Raw genomic sequence first — 20753 nt, forward strand, 5'->3', positions numbered from 1 at the left:
TTGCAGTGGCATTTAAACTATTGTTTGGGGTAGTAATTGTAGCCTATCTACCCATCCTCAGATGGATATGTTGTTGCTTAGAAAAACAAATACTGGCCATATCAAAAATAAATGGTATAGTCATTTTTCTAGATTTGGATGTTACTTTGGGTACAGATATTTGTAGACAAGGCAGCAAACTTCTTTCTCTTAAGACCAATTCTAAATATCTGGTATTTTTAAAACCTTCATTCCATATTGCATAAAGTTGTAATTGCTTGAAGTGGTCCCTGAAATAATAATCTTGATGGGTTTTTTTTTCTTTGAGAAGATAAGATGTTGACAAAGTGTCTAAACAGTTGTATTATTTGTATGCAAGAATGGCTTTTCTGATAGGTGAATATTTTCTTTATAACTCATCTAAATGACTAAGTGACTAAATTGTAAATTCCATGAAGAACCAGCTCACCCATCATATACCAAAGAAAAGCCATAAGAAATGTCTCCTGAGAAATAGCGGCCCCATTCCCCTTCCCTTTTGGACCTTTAATCCTTTAACTGTTCCAAATGATTATTGCAATTGTACTGCAATTATGGTCTTTTCATACCCACATAGTCCCCCTCCCCAGTTTGTATAAAGAGCTATATAGAGGCAATACCTAATATTGCCCTCTGACCATGAGAAACTTTCATTTCATTTGGTATTTTTTTTAACATAGTCAAGGAAGTTATTTGTTGGCTCCTAGGAATTTATTAGATTTAGTCCAGGTTCTAGCTTTGCCTACATGTTTGGAAAAGTGGTTTGAGCCCATACAAATATGCCACTGATTATATTTAGTAGGGTCATTGTCTCTGCAATAGTTATATAACTATTTCTGCCTAGCTTTTTAGAAGTATATGGGAAATACTGTATTTTAACAACAACAACAACTACTACTACTACTACTACTACTACTACTACTACTACTACTACTCCTTTTCCTTGTTCACAAAACCTTTTATAATATCTTATATGTAACTGGATTATTTGGTAAGATGATAATGTAACCATATCTGAATTGATGGGGAAAAGAAATGAGAGCAAGAAAGAAAATCCTGAGGAACTTAGTGAATTTCTTGTTTGCTCAGCTGTTCTTTGTTCATTCTCTAAGACTTTTGGGGAGGTAGAAATGAGAAAAAGAGCTAAGACTCTTGCTTAGAGTATGACTACCAGGTTTGGGTTGCAAAAATCTTGACAGATAGAAAGTGGCAGATGCCAACTAGTAGTGGTATGTGTTTTTGGAACTCAAATTTGCTAGACTTAGCTTAGTGTAGTGGTTTCCAAGTGTGGCAATTTTAAGACTTGTGGATGCAGGTCTCAGAATTTCTCAGCCAGCCATACTGTTTGTAGAGCCCTGGTGGGAGAGAGCTGGGAAAATCCAATATCTAGTTGGAGATTTTATGTAATATGATACCTTTCCAACAGAATTTTTCATTTTAGAGACAAAGTGGCAATACACAATTGATAGCAACTTAAGAGGAGCAGTGGTAAGATATAAGCCCTAGTTTTCTACCACATATCAAAGGCTTATCTTGAGACTAAATTCAGTCTCATAATAGTTATGCTGCTACGTATCACAGAATTTGCTGTGTCAACAAGGATTGGGCAGTTTGCATGACTCAGGCTGATTTAAAAAGACTACCAGTCTTTTGCAAGTTTATTTCTCTGGTTCATTTTATCCATTCAGCTAGAAGATTGAAAGGAAATAATAAATTTAGCAGAAATAAAGAATAGGCTAGTATCAGAAAAAGAGTGAGGGCCACCACCTGCTTTTTGTTTAGGGTTCTCCCAATGCTGGCATCAGTCCAGGGCTGGGTTTCAAAAATTTTTAGAACCTCTTCTGTAGGTGTGGCCTGCTTTGTGGGAGTGGCTTGCCCGCCATGTGACTGGGTGGGAGTGGCTTGGCAGTCATGAGACTAGGTGGGCATGGCCAACTTGTAAAATGTGATGAAACTCACTTAACAATGCTCTTGCTTAGCAACCAAAATGTTGGCTCAAAAACTCTGGCATTTGAAGCACGCAAGTCTTAAAGCTGTCAAGTTACAAGACCCTTGCACCCCTAACCCTTTAGAAAAAAACCTCAGGGGTGTTCAAACTTGACCACTTTAATATTTGTGGACTTCAACTCCCAGAATTCCTCCTCCAGTCATGTTGGCTCAGGAACTCTACCACTGAAGTGAGCAAGTCTTAAAGCTGTCAAGTTACAAGACCCTTGCACCCCTAACCCTTTAGGGGGAAAAAACCAGGGATGTTCAAACTTGACAGCTTTAAGACTTTAAGGTTTAGATAGAACTCTGAGAGGCGGGCAGGGCGATTGGTGAGCCAGCCAATCAGTGAGCGGCGGGTGGGGCAAGTGTGGTGTGGACGCGTGGGGGGAGGGAGCTGGAACCGGTTCTAAATGGCACGGTAGATCTATAGAAGAGAACTGGCAGGAACCCACCCCTGCATCAGTCCCACCAAACTGCCTCTTCCCAACAGACATGCTAAAATAATCCTAACAGAAACAGATTATCATTGTTTGCAATAAAGAGGGTTTATATAATACATTGAGTTAATCTTTTCAGCTAGCCTTTTCAAAAGATCTAATTTTGTAAAAATGAAGAATATTGTAAATCACATTTGGAAGAGGGCTCTTATAATCTTTATGCAGTTACCAAGTTGCAAAGGTCTGTTAGAGTAAGCATCCTTTATGACTCTCAGCTCCCATAGGAGTTCCTTAATAGAATTTATATTAGACACAGGCAAGTCAGCCTAATATCTTATTTCCTTAGGATTAGGATTTATTTCATTTATATGCCGCCCTTTTCTCCAAAGGGGACTCAGGGCGGCTCACAACTCAGTCAAGGGAAAGGAGGTACAAACAGGGGATAAAAGACAAACAAACAATACACAATTTAAAAACATACAACAACCATACCATTCGAGAAGGGGGGGGGCAGAAGCTCTTTAGCCCCAGGCCTGCCGGAATAGCCAGGTTTTGAGGGCTTTGCGGAAGGCCTGGAGGGTGGTGAGGGTTCGAATCTCCACGGTGAGTTCGTTTCAGAGGGTCGGAGCAGCCACAGAGAAGGCTCTCCTCCGGGTAGTCGCCAGTCGGCATTGGCCGGCGGATGGAATTCGGAGGAGGCCTAATCTGTGGGATCTAATCGGTCTATTGGAGGTAATTGGCAGCAGGCGGTCTCTCAAGTACCCAGGTCCAATACCATGAAGGGCTTTATAAGTGACCACTAGCGCCTTGAAGCGTATCCGAAGACCAATAGGCAGCCAGTGCTGCTCGCGGAGGATAGGTGTTACGTGGGTGAATCGAGGTGCACCCACGATCACTTGCGCGGCTGCATTCTGGACAAGCTGAAGTCTCCGAATGCTCTTCAAGGGCTGCCCCATGTAGAGCACGTTGCAGTAGTCCAGTCTAGAGGTCACAAGGGCATGAGTGACTGTTGTGAGGGCCTCCCGGTTCAGGTAGGGACGCAACTGGCGCACCAGGCGAACCTGGGCAAATGCCCCCCTGGTCACAGCCGACAGATGGTGTTCAAAAGTCAGCTGTGGGTCCAGGAGGACTCCCAAATTGTGAACCCTGTCTGAGGGGCATACTGTTTGACCCCCCAGCCTGAGAGATGGAAAACCTGGCTAATTAGTAGGAGGGAAACACACCAGCCACTCGGTCTTATCCGGATTGAGTACAAGCTTGTTAACCCCCATCCAGACCCTAACAGCCTCGAGGCACTGGCACATCACGTCAACTGCTTCACTGAGTTGGCACGGGGCGGACAGATACAACTGTGTATCGTCCGCATATTGATGGTATTTTATCCCGTCAACACATCATTAAAACAAATACATATACACAGTTCTTCCCTGTTATCTGTTGGTCCACTGAGATACTGTAAAATGCAAGCTCTTATTTCTTGGAAAAAGAAAGTGAGATACAAACATATGAATTACATACAGAGGATGGCACCAGTCTGTTTTCTTGTCCATATCCAAAATTACTGTTCTTGGACTGGAGCAAATGAGATGTACTTGTGAAGAGCAAAAATAATTGCAAAAAGAATTTCTGCTCTGTCTGAAGCAGCCCTGATTATTTTCAGACCTGGCTGCTAGCCAAGAAGCATTGCATTCCTTTTCTAGCGGCAAATTAAATATAGAAAAATCACATCATGGTTGATTTTTTATTAACAGACTTTTAATTTTTAAAGCTCTATTAAAATAAAAATGGTGCAGGAACACAACATGGGAATAAGGATTTAAATATGCAGGGTAATGATCTTTGATGGTTATAGTGATCTACAAAATATCATCCATTTGCTAAAAAAAAAATCTTACTACATTATAAGCAGAAAAAAAAGTTGGTCTGGAAAAAAATTTAGATGCAAATTAATAATAGGAAACTTTATTTCTTCAAAGTTACCTTTCTTGCTTTACCCTTTATGTTGATTTCCCTGCTAAAGGAATGGATTGTAGCTGTCCATGGAATATGACTGGTCTGGCTTTCTAGATTTTTGCCGCTCAGCAGTTGTTTAATAGCATATTTACACTAAATGTTCATCTAAATTATCTAGGTATTTCTGGACAGATCACTTGTGGTGTTACACACTATGCAGGTAAGTCCTCAACTTGTGACCATAACTGAAATCAGAATTTCTGTTGCTAAGCAAGGCAGTTGTTACATGAATTGCACCTAATTTTCAGACCTGTTTTGCCACAGTTGTTAAATGAATCAAGTAGTCATTAAGCAAATCCAGGTACCCCCATTGACTTTGATTGTCAGAAGCTGACTGGGAAAGGTTGCAAAAAGTGATCACATGACCCCGGGACACGGTAACTATTGTAAATGCATGCCAATTGTCAATTCCCCAAATTTTTTGATCACATGACTCTGGGGATGCTGCAATAGTCACAAGTGTGAAGACCACCATTAATGGTTGTAGATCAAGGACTATTTCTCCACAATATAGAGAGCTCCTTGCATAAGATTTCTCAATTATACAGGCAGGAAAATAAGATAGGAAAAAAGGTAACAAATAAATGATGATCCCTTAATCATTTTTGTTACTGGGTGAGATAAAAGGCCCTCTAATGTCACCTGACATATAATTTATTTAAATTCCTTTACAGTGACGGAAGTAGTGGATCTTTGAATCAGTACTTTGCATATCCATGACTGGCTGAATAAACCATAATTACCCAATTTCTTAAATTATAAACCATGAGCACAAATTTCAATAGCAGGGATTCATTAAGTAAAAGGCTTACACATTGTGTGCTTTAGGTGAGTGTTTTTATAATAACTGTAGTGCTAATGAACAAAATGCTTTCCAGTTTGTCTTCTTGATCTTCAAGGTTTCATTTTATAACTGCTGGATTGTTGAAGACCACCTAGTTATGCCAAATTGAAAGCAGCCATTCATGAAAATTCTAATTAGCATTTAATCTCTTAATGAAGCTTTCTTGTTTCTCATATTAACATGGAAATGGCAGTTTATATGGCTTTCAAGATGAAATTATTGGCTTGAATCACCTGAACTGTTTGATCTACAGGTATAGTTCCTGTTCTTGTTTCTTCCTGCAATCTCATAGTATGGGTTAGATATGCCATGGAGCATCATTCCTTGGGATTATCTTTGAGATTCTTTTCCTTTTCAGAGACGTTTTTCATACTCAATTGCTCTTAACAGCTGCTAAAGATGTTTGACATTTTTATTGGATAAAACAATTCAATTTTAGGGTAAACTGAACATTTATTATTTTAATAGGATGTAAATTCTGTGTTTCGAGAATGATGTGTTTATTAGCCAAAATGTTAGACCTCTAAAAGCCAAAAACGAACTTCTGAATGATTTGGAGGAAAGAAGCAGTTAGGTGAGCACACTGTGCATTCAATGTATTCATTTTATTTATCATTTTTTTATTAATCACATGTATATAGCAGTGATGGCTAACCTTTTCTGGACCGAGTGGCCAAAGTGCGCACATGCCCGAACCCCCAAAATGCAATGTGCATGCAGCCACCATGCATGCTCCCCAACCCCTGTGCATGCACACATGCCCCCCACACATGTGCAGCAGAGCCCCGAGGACCAGCTGGCCAGTGGGAGGCATGTGCGCATGCACGGAAGAGTTGAACTGGGACGACGGCTCACATGCCCACAGAGAGGGCGCTGCATGCACAACAAACAGATAAAATCACATATAAAAAGAACAAAATATATAAAAAATATAAATAACTTTTAAAAAGTAAATAAAAAATACAGATACAAAAAGAGAGTGAGAATCAGCAATGGCGCATCTGAGGTTTGTTCTACAGTTGCCTGGGAACCCCAGACATAATAATATAACCTCAAGGCCTTCTGGAGTATCAAAAGGGATGGGATTAATTTACTTTCAGGGAGGAGAATATTCCATAAAGCAGATGCCATGGCAGAGAAGGCACATCTCCTGGAACTGACCAAATGCAGGTCCCTGACTGATGGTATGTTTTCTCTGCCAGGTCTAATGGTGCAGGCTGATAGAGCTGGGGTGTGGTGTTCCCCCAGATAGCCTGGTCCCATGCCGTAAAGGGCTTTAAAGATCAAAAGCACCACCTTGAACTGGAAGCAAATTGGCAAACAATGCAGTTCATAGTATAGAGCAGGGCTGTTGACCTTGCGGCCCGCGGGTCGGATGTGTCACACGCTGGCTACGCCCATGCCAGGTTTAGCAAAAGTCAGGATACGTCACGTGGCACCACCATGATGATGCAAGTTTGATACCCCTGGCATAGAGGTGTACTTGCACTGTTCTAGGAATGCACATAAGTATCTGTGCTACTGAATTATGTATCAAATGAAGCTTCCGGATATTCTTCAAGAACAGCCTTATGTAGAGCACGTTGTGGTAGTCTAATCTGGTTGTGACTAAGACATGAATGACTGTCAGCATGATCCGCCAATCCAGAAACAGGTGCAACGTGCATACAATGAAGCTGTACATAGGCCCTCTTAGCCATGTCTGCCACTTGCTCCTCAAGCACGGGTTGTGAGTCTAGGAGTGCTCTCACATTGCACATTTGTATGGGAATTATAGTACATGTACTCCTCGACTTACAATTGAGCTCAAACTTTCTGTTGCTAAGTGAGGCAGTTAAGTGAATTTTTCACCATTTTATGAGCTTTCTTGCTGCAGTTGTTAAATGAATCACTTCAGTTGTTAAGTTAGTAACATGGCTGTTAATTGAATCTTGTTTTTCCATTTGCTTTGCTTGTCAGGGGTGAAGATCTTGCCTTTTGCCAAGTGGTTCAACATATCAGGTCACATAAGGTGATCACTCAACCCCATAACACTGCAACCATCGTAAATATGAGTTAGTTGCCAAAGGTCTGAATTTTTATCACATAACCATGGAGATGCTGCAATGGTCATAAGTGTAAAAACGGTCATAAGTCACTTTTTTGGTGCCATTGCAAGTTCAAAAAGTTATTGAATGAACTGTTGTAAGTTAAGGACTACCTCCATATTTTTGTAAAATTTGGATTTTAAATGAGTGTCATAAATGTTAGAGTCCATAAACAATTGAAGAAAAGTAATAAAAGCTGTGAAAAATATATCTGTAACTGGAAAAATAGATGTAATTTGTTTATCCAACCAAAAAAGTTGTTTCTGGATGCAGTTGATGAGATCATTAGAAAGAATAAAAAAAAACCACTAAAGATTAAAGGCAGTATAGGAATTCCTGTATGGACAAGCTATGATCAAGAATGATTTTTGCAACAGCAGAAATAATTGGAATAATGGTATTGATGTAAACCAGTGTTAGATTTCCTTTCCTTTTTCCTACTGCCTTCAATTTATTTGTTTATTGATCATTTTTGTATGTTGTTTAACGTGCTCACCCTGAAAGGGAATACTGTAGTATGCATGTATGTATCTGCAGCCCTCTTCAGCTGCAGAGGACCACATAGAGCAAATTTGGTGAGTTTAATGCAGCTATTTCAGTTGCATGAACATAATTCCTACTGACTAATATTGGATATGGTTCTATTAAGTTATGACCCCTGCGAGATATTATCTTTAAAGTCTGTGAAGTATGTAAAATTACATGTAGAATTGGCATACATATTACACATTAGGGAAATTAATGGATGATATAGTGACTCCTAATCATCCACTCTGTATTTATGCATGGTTGTATAAAATCAGTAATTACATTATACATAAAAATGCAATACATGTGTTCATGAAACAGGAGCATATGGTCACTGAAAATCATTTAAATTAGAGAATTAGAACATGCTTTAAACTGCTCTTCTTTTTCATTTATATAGCAAACCTCTCCAGTGTACAACAATAGTCCATCATAATTTGTTAACATTTCATACTGATGCGGAATCCAATCTGGGACAGTCACTGGGACCAGAGGCTAAGTCTTTCAGGTTTTTGGACTTGTAGTGGAGCTCATCCTCAGGGAACTGCTTTCTCTCACCAGAATGTGTCAAAGCTTGGAAGATCCAGATTGGATCCTGCAATGTTATCCGGGGACATTTATATTTGACTTCATTTAGTTCATACTGATTATGATTAGTTGACCAGCATTTGATAGTGTAATGAAATGGGTCAGCTATTTTTCCTCTAATATCAGAATACAAGGTCATGTTAGCTTCAATATCTAAGTGACTTTGGTTATTCTCCAAAGTGAAACAAAGTTGGATCTGGTAGGGTAGATTAAGAAATTGGAGAAAAGATTACAGAAGATACTGACAAATCACTTTCTTATTGTTACCAAAGAAACAAAATGGATGGTCCATAAAGTCACAAAGAGTTGATTTAACTCAAAAGAAATTTTAGGTTTTTTTATTCATAAATCCAGGTCAACTTATTGCTGATTTTTAAACGCATCTATCATAGGTACAATTTAGTTATGCCTTTTGTTTTGCTAGCTCCAATTAATTTTGCCAGCTGAAACTTTTCTTTCCTCCAATCTAAAGGCTTTATAAAACTGCTGCTGAAAAAAGCCAGTCTTTTAGCAAGAGTGTAATTCTTGCTGTTCTAATATTTTCTGCCTTTCTGTTCTTTCTCTTTAAGAACCTGCATTTTAATGAAAGTGAGCTGTCTCATGACTATTGAATCAATATGTTGTGTGGATTTTTTAAAAATAAAGCCCCACATCCCTCCATTTCAGGAGCTTCATATCCTTCATGAACATATAGACACACAGTGTTTAATCATTGCCTGAAACAAATCACTCTGCATCCCACCCCCACCCATCTGGCATTTAGATTCCATTTCTTAGATGTGATAATGAACTTTTTATGTGCACTTTGTTAAAAGAAATTCCTTTCAGCTGCCTAATTGTTCAGTGAATTATGTTTTATGTACTATAGAGGTTCTTCTTGTTCAGCAATGTATTGTATGGTGGATGTTTATTCCACTCTGTCTAATACAACTTAATCTTCCATAAAGAAGAATATTTGTACTTTAGGACTTTGTATTTGTACTTTAGGATTGCAATGAGGTGTCCTTGGTGCTCTCGGAGTGGGATGGTTTTCTTACAGGTAACATCAGCAATGCTGATGAAGTTACCTAGTTCGGATAATGAAACATCTGCAAGAAAACAACAATGCTCAGACGACCTCTCAACTTAATGTTCATCATAACAAAGGCCTTTTAGATCAGTGAGGAATAAGTGTGGTTAAATCTGCAGCCTTACTCACCAAAGCGGTGTTCTAGCAATCCAGTTTCCTCCAGATAGTTGGGGATAATGAGAGTTGAACCTGAACACCAGGTTACTTTAGAAATGGAAAGCGGAAGGCTAAAATATGAAGTGTGGCAATTCTGGTGCAGATTTACACAATTTTAAAAAAGCAAATGAGAGTCCTTCCAAAAGATGAACTAATGAGGGATTTAATCGAGACAGATAAGTAGTGATAAGAGTTGTGCCTAATCAAAGAATAAGACCAACTAATAATTTTTGTTCCTAAACACTTCAGGAGGAAAAGCTATTTGGGCAGATGATTAAGGTCAGTGGTGACAAATAGATACGTTTTATTTAGAATATGTTATCTGCATGGATATAATTTAGTAAAAAAATGTTCCTGGAGCTTTTTAATAGAATATCACAAGAAAAGACAAGTTGTATCTTTCTCATCTAATACTTTTCTTGTAGAAGTGACCTTGCATAATTATGGCTCTGAGGAAGAAAAGAAGTTATTATAGCAAGTTACTGCTTACAATATGAGGTGAAGAGATCAACGTTCCCCCACAATTTCCATGAGAGTCTTTAAAAAGGATATATCATATTACCCAGTAGCAAAGCCCCTTTTTCTTTTTAAGCATTTTATGATCAGTATACCTTAATATACTATGGCATCATGTCTGATATTTCTGGGCATAAGATGAACATATTCAGGGAGAAATTAATTTTATATTGCCCCTTGAGCATCTATGATTAGATCACAGAAAGTTTTGTTGTCCCAGCATTTGATGTATTCCAGGCATGGGGATTCCAGGCAGAACTCCCATAAATAGACCTGGATGACTGAGAATCTGCAGAGACATCATTTGTAATGCTTTTTCCATGCAAAAGTATATAGAACAGAGAGTAACCTACTTAATTGTAGGCCAGATCATCCATGAGTGCAGAGAGATGTCTTCTCAGATGAATTCAAAAATCAGTCTGCAAATTGCTCAGACTTAGATTTTAGAATCACTTTATGTTCCAGTATTTTCAACATATACAGTAGATAGTCAGTTTGAAATGAAAACAACTATCTTTTAAAGCCTCAGTTTTAATTTCTGTTCTCTCCCTCCTAAAGTAAAATGATGATAGATTGAAATTTTATTTGAGATGTTTTGACAGAACAACTGAATTCCCTTAGGGTCGACAACTGCTGAAAACAGAGTTAAACATCATGCATTGGATCCTTATGTTTGTTTTTGTTTTTGTTTAGAAATTCATTATTTTTCTGGAAACAGATGCGACACGAGAGACTTTTGATGCCATCTGTTAATGTTATAATTTTAATAACAGCAACAGAAATCAGCTGGGAAAGTGCTGCTGTTTTCTGCACAATTGTACTCTCTAAAACCTAACAAAAACCTACACTTGCGTATCTTCCACCACTTCCTATTTATTTATTTATTTGGAAGATTTATATGGCCATCCACTCACTCACAGTGACACTGGGTGACTTACAAACAGTAAAAATCCAGGATAAAAAATAAAAACGATTACCCCCCCAACCATTGAAACCATCTCTAGTCAAATGAGCCACTTGATGGGCTCCATCCCACTCTGGGTACCCCAGGCCATCTGATAATGGACAGGTGGTTGTTAGACAAACAGACTTAATTTTAGCAGTTATGACCTAATCAAATATTTAAAAAAAAAACCTGAGGAATTTTTCAAGTTAGTGTTCTTGAATATACATATTCATTTCTTTCTTTTTGTAGTTTCACCTTCTAATTGTCAGATATTTACAATTAGCAGAAACAAATATTTGAATCCCCCCCCCCCCTCCATGTGAATGCATGACAACTTGGAACCTTTTGTTGTGTAGTCTCTATTTCTCTATGTCCCATATCCAAAGCCATTTGAATAGCAAGGCTTTTGTCAAGTTTCAGCCAATCTAAGACAGGGCAGTTCACTAGCTGTCATAATAAAGTTGCTTATACAAACAGACAGTCTTTAGGATACCTGTTTAATATGGCATAAAATACTGTTTTTATCATATCATACAATAGATATTTTTTACTTTTTTACTATTTTTACTTTTTAAGGCAGTGTTTCTCAACCTTGGCAACTTGAAAATGTCTGGACTTCAACTCCCAGAATTCCCCAGCCAGCGAACGCTGTTTTAAGGTTATGTTTTCTGCTGCAAATGGTCTAATGTGGATACTTTTCATCCGTCTTACAGTAATACATGAGCTAGTTTTACTAATATTTCACGTCATTGGTTTGATGCCAGTGTGAAGATTGTGCTACCTGGCTTGCAGTACAGAAGTTGGTTAACAATGACCGTTATTATGGTTTGTTGCATAGTCAGCCGGATCTTTAGACTAGATTTGGCAATTTTATCCACCTATTGAGTCCTTCCCAATGACCTGAGATAGGACAGATGTTGTTTGATGGTGTTAAAGGTATCATCTCAGGATGTAAGCTATTTAGGATAGGACAGGAATAGGATGAAATAGAATAGAATAGGATAGAATAGAATAGAATAGAATCTGATGTGGAGCTCTCAGTGTACATACAAAACAAAAACTAATAATAATAATACCAATAAGAAGGGTTAGTAAAGAAGATGAGAATGATAATACTACAGCCAAAAACATGGGTAAATATACTTAGACATAAAAAAGTACTTAGTACTTAGAAAATATACTTAGACATAAAAAAGTGAGAATTAGGTGTTCAGCAGAGTAATGGCACGAGGGGAAAAAACTGTTCCTGTGTATAGCTGTTTTGGCATACAATGTCCTATATTGGTGCCCTGAGGAGAAGAGTTGAAACAGTTTGTGTCCAGGACGTGGGGACTCTGTAGATATTTTCTCAGCCCTCCTTCTAACCTGTGTAATATTCAAGTCTTCTATGGAAGGCAGGCTGGTTGCAGTTGTTTTTCCTCCAGTCTTAACTATTTGTTGGAGTCTGTACCTGTCTTGTTCCAAGTAAAGCTGCCATTTGCAATCGACTAATGGTGATTTTGTCAATTCCAGTAGTGTACAAGTGATGCTGCACATGTTTTGCGATTTCACCCAAGGCACCTACTGTATCATTGTTGCCATTGTATTTCCTTTTTTAAAAACTTTCTACTTCTGTTTTCAGGTCTTTGTATTTTTTCCAGTTCTTTTTCTTTTATTTTGCTTTCTCCAGGTTCGCTACCTTTTTTGTCTTTCCTATTGACCATGGTTAAGTCTGGGGTGTTATGAATTATTATTATTAAAAATGTATTATACTATTTAAAAAAGTATTTTAGGATGAAAAATGTTTGGCGGTAAATTTGCTTATGTCTCCATTCAAGTGGAATTGGAGCAAAAGGGAATAGAAAATACACTGGGTTTCCTTTGGGTATTAAGGGTTATTTTAAGGATCTTTATGCTCTGAGAATGAAGACATTGCTGTTTACTTTCCCTTAGGAACTTCTGAACTTTAATAAACAAAAACAGCAGCTAGCATTTTTTCTTGGTGTCACTAGCTTCAACACAATAAGAACTGACAGCATCTTTGCCCAGGAGATGATTGGGCTTTTGATAGATGAGTAAAAGTGACACACTTCTTGGATTATTAATGCTATTCAAAGATATGTGTAAAGAAATCAAACCCAAAAATAAACATAGGTAATGCCTGGCACACTGAAGGGAAGAAATAGAGTAGTTTCACTTTTTGATTGTAGTGGTGGCTCTTTCAACATGCTGTCAAGGCAACTGTGTGCTGTAGTGTTTTGTAGTATGAGGCTGTTGCCGAAATCTGAATTCTAATTTCAGCCCATCTGAAAAGTATCCAGTTATGGGAAACTGGTTTACTAATATAGTTGTCTGTGAATGGTGCCACTATGATCAACATTCTATAAAAAAGGCTTTCATATCCTTCGATTTTGTTTATGTTCCTATTTCATATGAGGAGTGCAGGGCTTATTTATAAAAAGTTCTGTTGAATGAACAAGTTTCCTGTTAATATTTTTCCCCAAACATGTTTTTTCCTTCTTACCCTGGTCAGCTGTTCTTTTCGTGTTCAGTTCTGTCATTTCATTGATTTTGAGTTATTTTACTTTTATTGTACATAAAGTAGAAAAGCACTACGTCTTTTCAAACTATCACTATTTTGCATTATTAGGATTTTGCAAGTACAATCTTTGAAAAAACACAATTGTGCTTCTTCTCCTTCACTGTTTCATATGGATCTGTTTGAGAACTTATGCAGTGTGACCACTAAAATAATGTCCTCAAAAAGTTAGCTTAAAAAAAAAAAGAAATTACTACATGCTATTTAGGGAACTTCTGTTGGTTTGATACCGTTTTGTGTTTTTTAAAAAATTCTCAGCTGCTATTTATTGGATTGTAGGTTATATACTTCAATGATTATATACACATGTAAGGGTTTTTACACAAACACACACACACACACACAGTGCTACCCAGAATTGTTTTGAGAAATGTAATGGTCATATGCATCCAAATGAAAAATAAATACTGATGAAAATTTACAATATTCAAAAATACATTGGCTGACAAATTGCAGTTGGCTAAGAGCTGTAGCCTAAAGCAATACTTGCTGTTCTAAATAGCTGTGATTTTATTTTTTAAAATGAAGTATAACAAGTGAAGAATTATGTTGTAACTCTCGTACACTTTGATAATTGCCATCAAAGTTTCTGCAGAAAAGAGAATCAGACAGTGTGAAAATAATGAAGGAAAAAAGCCTTAAATTTTATTTTTCTTAATGATAGAAAACCCTGCTGGGCAAAGGAAGTAGACAGATCGTAAGTCTTAAATCTATACTTCTTTGCTGTCTTGTTTTCATTACAAGTATCCCATTTTTTTAATGCTATTTATTCCAATGAACATTGTGAATACAATGTGAAGTCTGTACTACATCCTGTTGCTTATTCTAGAGACCTCTGCTATCATAATATAAATACTAATAATATTTTTTCCTTCATAAACTGATAGGACACATGTTGGGCTTTCACATCCTATGTCTCAGCTTCTTCTTTTTCCTTCCCCCAACTTGTGTTGGTAAACAATGATATAGGTGCAAATACTTCCCAGTTCCCCGTAGATATTGTTTGCACAGCCCTGAACTCTTAAAATGTCAATTTGTTATAAAGACATACATGTTCTCATTGCATTTTTGTTAGCATGTATGTTGGTAAAAAAAATCATAAAGCAGTTACCTCCATACTAAATAAACTGTAGAATAAAAAAGATTGTGAAGAAATGCTTTTAAAACACTTAGGAGAGTTTGTGTACAGACAACCAAAGTACGGGAGAACTTGAATATACATGAATGTGAATGTGACTATTGATATCAATAGGACACTAGCTGAGATGGGACAATGCTATGGAAGTTATTAAACATACAACAGGTGAACTTCTCTTATTCAGATTACAAGAGCAAAACCTTTTCTGAGCAAAAACAAATGCTAGCCAGACTTTATTCATTCAACCTAAAGGTAAAAGTAAAAGGTAAAGGTTCCCTTCACACATATGTGCTAGTCATTCCCAACTCTAGGGGGTGATGATAATCTCCGTTTCAGAACTGAAGAGCCAGCGCTGTCCGAAGATGTCTCCGTGGTCATGTGGCCGGCACGACTAAACACCGAAGGCACATGGAATGCTGTTACTTTCCCACCAAAGGTGTTTCCTATTTTTCTACTTGCATTTTTACATGCTTTCGAACTGCTAGGTTGGCAGAAGGAACGGGAGCTCACTCTGTTACACGGTGCTAGGAATTCGAACCGTAAACAGCCAACCTTTCTGGTCAACAAGCTCACGTCTTAGCCACTGAGCCACCGTGTCCCATTCAACCTAGTCCCATTTAACCTAGTCATTCAACATAGTGTTTAGTAAATGCAAACCATCAATATTTATTTTCTCTTAGTAAGTTTTATTCTATGATGAAATTATTTCTAATCCCTGATGGAGATATGGTGTAACAGATAGTTCTCAGTATCCAAATATCTCTAAGAAGAAGCCTCCTTAGTTAATGCATATAGTCAGCTCAGAGAAAAAGGACATTATGGGTTTGTGAAAGGAAAAAAAAGGCCTAGAAATCACCATCCAACCTAATTGTGTGTATATAGCTATGTCTAATATAGTCTAGGAGGATAAACAGCTAAAGTACAGAGGAAGCTAAATCTGGTCCCTGCTACAAATGGCCTCCCCTTTTAGTTGCTATTTGCCTTTTAGGCTGATAATTCTGGACCTTTGATCTTTCTAATTTTACATGTTTAGACATGCATAACGAAGCAATTGATCAGGTACCTTGACATTTATAAGAGTGACCCTGGAGAATTTATATGAGACTCGGATCATTATTACCTTTTTCTGGTTTCTGTGTTGAGGGATTTTCTTCCATGTATCTCTAGGAAGATCAAGTCACAGAAACTCCCACAGAAACTAATGTATTCCTGATGAAACTGTGAAATTACATAGATTTCTTCTCCAACATCAACTATGTTGACTTACTCATACAGTGTAAAACAGAAATAGAATGAATAATGCCTGTATTTAGGTCCAGTAGATCCTTGGGAGCAATCTGTTATGATTATCATCAGAACAGTTTTATCATGATAATTAAACCTGAACTTTCTTTGCATTACAGTAGCAACTGGGAAGAAACCGAGAAAAGAAAGCAATTCAATAGTGTTCCATTTTCAGTTAATATGCTGAAAAATAGTCTCCCTGATCTTAGAATCATAGAATGTAAGACCTGCAAGATCAATCTAGTTTAGCCTCCTGCTTATGGAAGAAATCCATTGCTATAACATTTTCAACAAATGGTCATCCATCTACTTAAATATTTCCAGTCAAGGAGAGTCCACTATCAATTGATGTAGCCTATTCCACTGTTGAATAGGAAGTGATTCATTATATCTGCTTCCCTGTGATTTACATCCATTATTTATCCTCTACCCCTTTTGTAACAAATCTGAACAGTTCTACTCCACCCTCTTCATAACAGCTCTGTAGATACTTGAAAACGGCTATCATGACTCTCCACAATCTTATCTTCTGGAGGATAAATATACTCAATACCAAAGCAGTATAGAAATAAACTGAATTAACTTGATCTTGATGCTATATACTTCTGTTGACACAAACCTGGATTGTGTTTGCTTGTTTGGCAGTTTTATCACATTGCCCATGTATGTGCACGTATCGCAGTGTCATCACCCTGTGTATCTATTGCTGCCCAGAATGAGTCCAGTCATCCCATATTCATGCATTTAATTTTTCTTACTGATCAAACAAAACCAAGCATTTAATAGTGAGTGCCATACCATGTGCACAAATCATACAAGTGGCAAGAAAATAGGGGCAGTCAGGCATAACACAGGTTAGGTAGACAGTAAACACAGGGTCAATCAAAATAGACGCAAATGTCTATACACCAATGCACAGAGTATGAGGAATAAACAGGGTGAATTAGAAATTCAAGTAAATGAGGGCAGATACGATATTGTTGCCATTACAGAAACTTGGTGAGATGAAACCCAAGTGGAAGATCCAACAGGTTCCTAATGAACCTAGCAGACAACTTTGTTTCCCAAAAAGTAGAGAAGGGAACAAGGGGATCGGCCATATTAGACTTAACTCACTCTAACAGAGAGGAAATGATAGAAGGTGTTGAAACCATAGGAACCCTGGGGGCAAGTGACCATGCAATATTGGAATTCAACATTATGCAAACACAAGTAGTAGAACAAAGTCAAACTAGAGTCTTGGATTTTAAGAGAGCTAATTTCAATAAACTTAGAGAGAGCTTGGGAAGAATTCCATGGATGAGAATCCTCAAGGGGAAAACAACTCAAGAAGCTTGGGAAATTTTGAAAAATGAGATTACAAAAGCTCAGTCTAGCACAATACCAATGAAGAAGAAAAATAACAGCTCCCAAAAGAAAACAGCATGGCTGCATAAAGAACTCTCTGACAAATTGAAAGACAAAAAAGATAAGTATAAAAAGTGGAAAGGGGGGGGGGACATAACTAAGGCAGAATATCAGCAAATAGCCCGAGCCTGTAAAGATGAAGTAAGGAAAGCTAAGGCTCACAATGAAGAAAGGCTTGCCATAAAAAAAAACAAAAAAAACTTCTTCCAACATGTTAAAAACAAGAAAAGGGTTAAGGAAACAATTGGTCCATTGCTAGGAGAAAGTGGCACGAAGGTGACAAGCAACAGGGAGAAAGCAGAACTATTTAACTCATTTTTTGCATCTGTCTTTACACAAAGGGTTAAAACAATCCAACCTATCAAAAACAGCACCACAAAAATCAGATTAGAAACACAAATTGAAATAAGGAAGAAAATGGTAAGTGAGCACCTGTCTATCCTAGACGAGTTCAAATCACCAGGACCAGACGGATTACACCCCAGGGTTCTGAAGGAACTGGCAGATTCAAAATGCTCATGAATCTTACTATTATTAAGACTTTGTTGAAGCTTTGCTGAAGCCAGTGTACACTGTGTCATATGAACTAGTCACCATATAAAAAAGAAGATTGTGTTAATTTGGTTTGACTTGTTATTGATAAACCATGCAGGTTCCTATTAAGCAGGGCATTGGTTTCTAAATAAGCACATAATTATTACATTTTGTTCCACCGTTTTAGTGGTACTGATGACAAGTTGACTTGCCTGAATTTACCCAGATTTTTTTCCCCTTTGAAGATAGAAACTGTATTTACTGTATATACTCGAGTATAAGCCTAGTTTTTCAGCCCACTTTTTGGGCTGAAAAAAGCCGCCTCGGCTTATACTCGAGTCAGTGAAAAATTTGCCCGAAATGGAGGAGAAAAAGGGGCGGGGCCATGCCGCTGGGTGACACTCGTGAATGGCCCGGCGCCCCTGTGAGTTTCCCCTCCCTCTGTGTCAGTTTGCCGCGCAGCGCGCACCGCACCATCCCCCCTCCTCACGTTCTAATGTAATGCAGGGCTGTCTTACGATTCCCCTTCCTCCCCCTCCTGCCGCTCTGCAACGATGTCCCACCTCCTCCTTGTTATGGCAAGCAGCCACATAGCGATGTCCCACCTCCTCTGGTACAGTGATCCAATGATAGGAATCACTGTGCCGTGTGTCATAGGAGGCGGGACATCGCTCCCGCGGCTGCACGGGACATCATCATCACAGCGGGACATCAGCATCATGAGGTGAGTGAAGTATTTCATTGAATACACCGCTAGTTTACTGTTTTTCTTTGAAATAAATATTCAAAAACATTATTGGTATCTATTTTTATTTTTGAAATTTACCGGTAAGCTGCTGCATTTCCCACCCTAGGCTTATACTCGAGTCAATAACTTTTCCAGTTTTTTGTGGTAAAATTTGGTGCCTCGGCTTATATTCGGGTCGGCCTATACTCGAGTATATACGGTAGTCTTTTCCATTCTTCTGGGACTATGCTCATCCACAATGATTTCTCAGATATTTTTATTTTATTTTATTATTAAATTTGTTTGCTGTCCATTTTGCTGCAAGGTGATTCTGAGCAACTTACAACATTATATAGAAAGGATCATTAAAGTAACAACCACAAATTTCTCCAAAATCCATGGATGTAAATTGTAAGTAGCCTGGTTGTTACCACTTAAAACACATTACTTATCTTGGATTGCCACTTTCTTTATGTCAGTGTTTCTGCTTAAGTCCATTTGATTGAAGTCACTCTTTGGGGAAATTGTATCTGCAGTCTGAAAGTACTCCTTTACCTCCAGCTGTTTCTGGACTCCTAAGGACATAAATGGCAAGAAATACATTTGCACAAATATTTCTAGTACAGGTACTGCAGCCATTCCAAAAGCCTTAAACCTGTTAACAGTAAAGATGTTTCAGTTACATTCCAAATAGTGTACTAGAGTGGGTTCTCTGTGTGGCCACCTTTAAGGCATAACCAAAAGCTTCAGCTGATACAAGAAGTACCAATTAGGTTTCTGATTATCCCAAATACTGGGGTGTATTATGGCCATCTCAAAACCTTGCACTGATTGCCATTTATTCCCTGGACACAATTGTAGCATTACAGTTCTAAATTGTTTAATATGTGATTATCAGGGGAATTACCTGTTTTGATGTAAAGCTATCTTAGCATTAAGATAAGCAGGATAGGCTGTCTTAAAAATATTGTCATTTTCAGAAACCTATTATTTTTTAAGCATGGGAGTGGGTGTTGATTCAAAGCTAGGTAAAGAACCTTTTGGATTTCTGCTTAGGAGAAGATTTAAACATTTTGCCATTACTTTCTACTTTAATTTTAATAGTGGCTTTAGCAACTTTAATGACATAATTGTTTTATGCTTTTTAAAAAATTGGATCCATCTTAAATGTCTTTGACAGGAAGGTGGGATATAAATTGTATAAAAATGTGATTGGAATGCAATGGCCTTTTTCCTGCCTCCATTTTAGAGCATAAAATGTCTTTGTCTCTTGTCCTCCCTCCCTCCCTCCCTCCCTCCCTTCCCCTTCCCCTTCCTTCCTTCCTTCCTTCCTTCCTTCCTTCCTTCCTTCCTTTCTTCCTTCCTTCCTTGTTCCTTTACTGCAAGGAAAATCTTTTCCTTTTACTTCTTTCTCTTTCTTTTAGTATTTGAGCAGCTGTTTTGCAATTGCTGCAAGCAGCACAAAGTTAGCTGAAATCTGCCACTGCAGCTTTCTTTAACTAAGCTTGAACAGCTAATCCAGAGTAAAATAACGTTTTGTAGGATTGTTAGAACACTGAAGGATCTGACCCCTAAACAGGAGTTAAGCCAAGAAAACAAATATGTGCTTAACAAAAACACATTGGGTTGCAAGATGGCTTAGGATAGATGGAATAGATTTTAGCACATACTATAACTTTTTTTTTCATCTCAGTATAATTCATACACCAACAGAGGGGGGCAAGAACAGCAACAAAAGAGAGGGAGGGAGAGAAAGCTGTAAAAATGGCAGGAGAGATTTGTTGTCAAGCTGAAAATTATAGAGCTCAGTAATGGAACAGGAAGAGACAGAGCTTTGAAGAAAAAAATAATGAAACATTTGATGAAACAATAAAATTCCATGCTGTGGAAAAGG

At 37.9% G+C, this 20753-nt stretch overlaps 1 protein-coding gene across 1 annotated transcript in view; it reads left to right on the forward strand.

The window, feature by feature from the left end:
* The window catches only part of LOC116514405, a 160502-nt gene that overhangs the window by 95870 nt on the left and 43879 nt on the right, over positions 1 to 20753 (forward strand). The gene's annotated exons all lie outside the window — the stretch shown is intronic.

Source organism: Thamnophis elegans, chromosome 10 (assembly GCF_009769535.1).
Source record: "Thamnophis elegans isolate rThaEle1 chromosome 10, rThaEle1.pri, whole genome shotgun sequence".
Classification (NCBI taxonomy): Eukaryota; Metazoa; Chordata; class Lepidosauria; order Squamata; family Colubridae; genus Thamnophis; species Thamnophis elegans.